The sequence below is a fragment of the Peromyscus californicus genome, unplaced genomic scaffold, assembly GCF_007827085.1.
Source record: "Peromyscus californicus insignis strain IS unplaced genomic scaffold, ASM782708v3 Scaffold_2__1_contigs__length_46816999, whole genome shotgun sequence".
Lineage (NCBI taxonomy): Eukaryota > Metazoa > Chordata > Mammalia > Rodentia > Cricetidae > Peromyscus > Peromyscus californicus.
In genome coordinates, this window is record NW_026294540.1 from 38,331,594 (window position 1) to 38,338,311 (window position 6,718).

Consider the following 6,718-nt stretch of genomic DNA (forward strand, 5'->3'; position numbering starts at 1 on the left):
GGGAAAACCGCTGCTGCCTGAGCTCCAGAGCCCTGCTGGGGATCAGGCCAAAGTTAAATTCTATCAGAACCACACTCATGCTTGATGCTCTTCACTAAATCCGGGCACACACATACCAGGGTGTGTGTGTGTGTGTGTGGAGGTCAGAGGACAACCTTCCACTTTGTCTGAGATGGGGTCTCTTGTTATTCACTGCTGTGGATGCCAGGCTGGCTCTGAAGATTGCCACCATTCTCCTGTTCCAGTAGGGGTATGCCGGGATTTCAGCTCCTTGTGCTATTGCATCTGGCTTTTTAAAAGTGTGTTCTGGGGGTCTGAACTCAACATGTCAAGCTTGTGCAGCACTTTATTCACAGAGCCGTATCCCCAGACTTGCCCCATTCTCTTTTATTGCTTTTCTCAAAGAAGTGTTTTGGTTTGTTTGTTTGTTTGTTTTTGAGGAGCATGTCCTTAGTCACATGGCTCTGACCCCTGTCTCTGGTGCTGCTTGGTCTAAGACAGTTGGTGCCATTCATTGGTGGGCTTGGGAAGTAACTTGGTCACTCACTATGAGGCAAGGAGGACTCTTGATTGATGATGGCTGGAGTGTTTATTGACAATCCTTGGTAAGGTGGTCCCTGTTCAGTGGCTGACATTGACCTGTGAAGTGGGGTGTGATATGGGCTGGGGTGGGGTGATAACTTGAGATGTAATTTGCAGCTATACTTACAGCCCGTAGATTAGATAGAGGCTAGAGGCTACTTCCTTCAAGGAAGAGTGCAAGAGGATAGCATCATACGGAGCCCCCCCACCCACCCAAAGTGGCCTGTGACTGGCTATTTATTAAGGTAGGTGTACTCTATAATAAAGGGAAACACTCAAAGTTCCATTTTCCTGACCCCTTACAATACAAGCATATGGGAGTCAGGTAAATGGAATCCCAGCCCAGGTCTGTATCTGATTCAATGGGTTGCATGAGCTTCAGTAAATGACACTGCCCTTTCTTGTGTGCCCCATACTCTAGTTTTGATCTTTGGCTTAACATTTATCTATCTATCTATCTATCTATCTATCTATCTATCTATCTATCTATCTATCTATCTATCATCTATCTATCTATTTATCAAGATAGAGTTTCTCTGTGTAACTCTGGCTGTCCTGGAACTCACTCTGTAGACCAGGCTGGCCTCAAACTCAGAGATCTACCTGCCTCTACCTCCTGAGTGCTTAGATTAAAGGCATGCGCTACCACCACTGGGCTTGGCTTAAATTTTTAAAGATTTATTTAAATTGTGTGTGTGAAAGGCTGACTCTGAGTGGGACAAGAGAAGAGAGAGAGAAAGCCATGATGGTGTGGGCTTTATAAAGGATATACAACTCATGGCCACAGTGGAAATGTGTCACATTTGGTGCTTGGTGGTGGTGTGGCTGCTGGTGCTGAGTTGCTGAAGGTGGGCTGGGGGAGCAGCTGGTTCTGGAATGTGGGTGGTTCTCAGTTTACCAAAATTCCTCCCTCTTATTTATTATAAAGGGTGAGGAAGCCGGGCAGTGGTGGCGTACGCCTTTAATCCCAGCACTTGAGAGGCAGAGGTAGGCGGATCTCTGTGAGTTCGAGGCCAGCCTGGGCTACAGAGTGAGTTCCAGGAAAGGTGTAAAGCTATACAGAGAAACCCTGTCTCGAAAAAAAAAAAAAAAGGTGAGGAAATAGGAAGGGGTGACTGGTGAGGCAGGAATGGGGGTGCTGTGCTGTTTAGACTGCTTCCTGATGTCTGGGAGCATAGACATCTTTGGGAACTCAAGAAAGCTGGGGTACTGGCCAAGTCTGGGAAAAGCAGGCTGTTTCACTCACTGTCCAGCCTCTGCAGGACCACCTGGGGCTAGGGAAGTACAGGCTGCATCTGCGAGGCTGGGCCTCCTGAGGCTAGCTGCTTTGAAGCAGTCCTGGATGCAGATTTTGAGGGAACACCTGGAGCTAGCAGGTTGTTGGAACAGATATATATTAGGGACAGAAAGTAAAGTTAAGGGATTTAGGGGAATCTTTTTCTTAGGTGTGTATTTGAAACTTTAGGCCCATGGTTCTGGTAGTTGGGGGAAGGGAATCCCAAGACCAGCGAAGGGGTCGGGGAGATCCCATCCACAGGAATAAGCAGAACAGGCCAGTGGGGGAAGCAGGCTGTTGGTTGATTGTACTTATCTGGAGTCTACTTGACCTGTGAGAGGTGGATTTAAGTTGATTCCCCAAAGCTTACAATACTTTTTTAAGTTTACAGAAAGATGAGTTTTAGATATATTAGCATTACCACTGTTTGTAATCTGTGCTGAAATTCACATTGTATAAAAGGCTGTAGACTTACACCTTTGAATCACAGTAGAAGCTTGGGGACACAAAATGATTTGGGTTAAAAACATGAACACTCTTTCCTCTATCCAGAAGAAAATATATATGGGTATATATAGATTAGACAGATGTTTTTAGCAAAATGAGAAGCACTTTTGAGTCCATACTTACAGACAACCAAAGGAAATTTAATATGTGACTATGATAATAGTAGTCAGTGCTTACTGGAGCTAGGTTAGTAGCTTACTGGAACTCCACTGATTAATGTTAAAACCCTGAACTTTTGAAGTCAACACAACAATAGCATAGAGAGGGAAAGAAATCTGAAACTTTTGCATTTTTCTATATATCTTAAATCCCTTTTTATATCTTTACAAATCACATTTACACACCTTAAGACACTTTCTTGGACCTTTATAACTTGCATTTACATACCTTAAAACATTTTTTACAACTTACTTAAGCTTTCATATCCTCAGACCTTACATAAAATACACTTTTTTCTGTCCATTCATTTTCCCTGAGACACAGGTGGCAAGAGTGTGGCATTTGAAGGTGCTGAATTCTATAGAGGGAAGAAAAATCCTAGGACAGAAATGTGAACAACTGAATGCACTGAGTCTCCATACGGCATTGAATCCAGGCTTCTTTAGGCAAATGCTCTGCTCTTGTTACATTTACAGTCCCACCTACGTTTATGGAAGTTAAAAAGATGCCCTAGATAGCCACTTCAGCAAAGTGTAATGACATTCCCACATCTGAAAATATGGCTCCCTCCATCCATCTTATCTAGTTGCCTGGTGTATAACATCAGTGCTAGCCAATGTGGGCAGTTAACCTAATCAAGTGAATTAATCCAAGGAATAAAGAGAACTGCAAGTTATTAATGAGTGCTTTGAAAGTAGACAACATGGGCTTCGCTCAACTCTATTAAAGTGTCACTTTTAAGATTTTTATATAACTTAAAAGCATAGTGAAAGACAAATGTAAAGAGTACTAGCCACATAGTAAGAGCTCAAAAAGTTCATGGGGCCAGTAAGATGGATGCCTGCTGCCAAGTCTGATGACCTCAGTTTCATCCCTGGACTCCACATGGTAGAAGGAGAGATTTGACTCTCACAAGTTTTGCTCTAACTTTCACGTGTGGGTGGGTCTCAGTTTACCAACAGCTGGAAATTGAACTCAGTTTTTTTTGTTTGTTTTTTGGCAAGAGTATATTAAGTGCTTTTAATCACTGAGCCATTGCTCCAACACCTTGTTCTTTGATTTGATTTAAGACAAATTAAAGAAATGTTTTCACTTTTTTCTACCCTTGTTCTGTACCATGCTACAACTTCATCAGAGAGAGTAGCTCTGGAATGTAGATGGATTTTTCTTTGGGCCACCAACTCACAAATAATGACACAGACAATTGTTATTAATTATGAAAGTTCGGCCTTAGCTTAGGCTTGTCCCACTAGCTCTTATAACTTAAATTAACTCATTTATATTAATCTACATTCTGCCACATGGCATTACCTCACTCTATACTGCCCATCCTGCTTCCTCTGAGTCTGGCTGACGATTCCGCCTTTTCCTTCCCAAAGTCCTCTCTCTGCCCAGAAGTCCTGCCTGTACCTGCTGCCTAGCTATTGGCTGTTCAGCTTTTTTTTTTTGTTGTTGTTTGTTTGTTTTTTGTTGTTGTTTGTTTTTTGAGACAGGGTTTCTCAGTGTAGCCCTTGCTGTCCTGGAACTTGCAGACCAGGCTGGCCTTGAACTCACAGAGATCTGACTGCCTCTGCCTCTGCCTCTGCCTCCTGAGTGCTGGGATTAAAGGTGTGCGCCACCATGCCCAGTTGGCCATTCAGCTTTTTATGACACCAATCACTGCAATACATCTTCACATGGTGTACAAATATCCCACAACAATGGAACATTAAGGAAGACGTTAAGGAGGAAAGAGAACGTAGAGAAATTCCAGAGGAGGGAAAGAACAACTTCTACTACCACTACCACTACACACACACCCCAGGCCAATCTGCCAAGTCCCTTATGAGATACACCTTGAAAGTAGAATGATGCAGGAGTGGAAAATAAGGAAACTATACTTGCTTTGTGGATAGTGAGCTCAAAGGATATGGAAAATCTATCAGATAGTAAACTAGGGGACATCAAGGAGGAACCCCAAACTGAAGAGCATGTGTGTTCTGGAATAGATGTCAAAGGCAGTTTACCTCTTTACAAGCTGTTTGATTTTTTCCTAACTCTCGGAGAAGCAGAATGATGAGTTTGATTATACAGCAACATAATATTCTACTGTAGGCTTGCTCACGATTATTCCAAGTATTCTGGTATCACTGAGCATGAGAGGGTGACTGGCTTAGCACAAACTCATCACTAGGTCTAGATCAATAAACCTTGGGTCAACAGTATCATCTTGCTTATGAAAGAAACTAGAGTTAAATCTGTTGTGCTAAGAACCTGCCTTAGCTTGGGAGAGCTGGCTTTGCCCTGTGCTTAAGGAGGGCAGCCCCAGCGGCCAGGTCTGACCAGCTCAACTACCACCCAGGCCCACATCCAGGACCTTGGGTTGGCCCACCCTAACATCTACCCCATCTATGACCTACTGAAGCATGTGAAGAGACTGGTCCTGCGGAACTATATACCCTTGGGATCTCAATGACTCAGGGTGGCCGAGGGATATTCGAGAGAGGAGTTTCGGAGAGGGTCCAGTGATGATGGTGTACCAGGAACCAGAAGCCTTGAACCAGACCAGTGACACACTGCAGTGAACATTTGCAAGTAAAGCTGATAGACAAAAGGGTCTACTGTGTGACACACTGAGGCTCCCAGTGTCACTAAGATGAATGAAGAGATGTTGGAGAGCCAGGAAAGACAGGAGCAAAATGTTTTCTGTTTTTTAATTTTCTTTTAGGGAGGGGGATGCTGTAAGGTGAAGGGCAGTATGGAGGAACTGGGAAATGAACAGAATTGGGGTGCGTGATGTGAAATTCCCAAAGATCCAATAAAGAAATTACGTTAAGAAAAAAAAGAACCTGCCTTAGTTACTTTGCTGTCCAGGGCTAGAGAGATGGCTCAGTGGTTAAGAGTGCATCGGAGTCTTATCACGGATCTGAGTTCAGCTCCTCACACCCATGTGAGGTAGCTCACAACTGTAGTAAATCCAGCTTCAGGAGATCTTGTCACCTTCTTCTGGCTTCCCTGGGCACCTGTGCTCACATACACATACCCCCTCCCCAGACCCAGGCATATAAATTAAAATATCTCTAGTGTTATTTATTTATCTACTTATTTTTACACAGGCTCTCACTATGTAGCCGTGGCTGGCCTGGAACTCTCTAGGTAGACCTCTGGAGTGCAGGGATTAAAGGCATGCACCACCATGCCTGGCCCATCTATTTTTATATTGAATCTCAAGAGTCACTTCTCAGCCAGGCAGTGACTACACATGCCTTTAATCCCAGTACTTGGGAGGCAGAGGCAGGCAGATCTCTGAGTTCGGGACCAGCCTGGTGTACAGAGGCTCCAGGGCAGCGAGGGTTACACAGAGAAACCCAGTCTTGAAAAACCCAAAATAAATAAATAAATAAAAATAAAACAAAAAACAGTCCTTTCCTCACACAATCTGGTTGGTCATCGGCTCAGGTGTGTGTGCAAGTGCCTCTCTCATGCTGAGCCATCTTGCTTAAACTCCCTTTTCTCTTTGACACAGGGTTTCACTACAACCCAGGCTGGCCTAGGATTCACTATGGACCCCAAGTTGACTCAGACTTGTGGCATCTCTCATGCCTCAGCTGCCCAAGTGCTGGAACTGCCGCAGACTCCAGCTAGGTGTGTCATTTTTGCTGCCTGTCAGTGGTACACAGCCACCTGCTTTTGCTACAGATGCTGCCCATGGCTTGAAGCACGGCTACCCTGGCTGCCTGCCTCGTCATTCCAAAGACATTTAGGAGTTTAAAAACACGATGTTGCCGGGCAGTGGTGGTGCACGTCTTTAATCCCAGCACTCGGGAGGCAAAAGCAGGTGGATCTCTGTGAGCTGGAGACCAGCCTGGTCAACAGAGCAAGTTCCAGGACAGCCATGGCTACACAGAGAAACCCTGTCTCAAAAATCCAAACCAAAAACCCCAAAGTCACTCCCGTTCCTCATGCTTTCTGAGAGCAAGGGAAAATCCTATAAACATATCCCAGTGGATCACCTCCATGTCTCATGAGCTAGGATTATGACACATGCCCATACCCCAATAAACCTGGTGACTAGGGAGGTGGTATCAAGGCCAGCATTAAGACTCACTTCCTTGCACACCTATAAAACTAGCACTGGGGAAGCAGAGAAGAAAGATCTTGAGTAAAGGCCAGTATGGGCTATCCAGTGAGTTCCAGAGAGCCTGGGCTACTTAC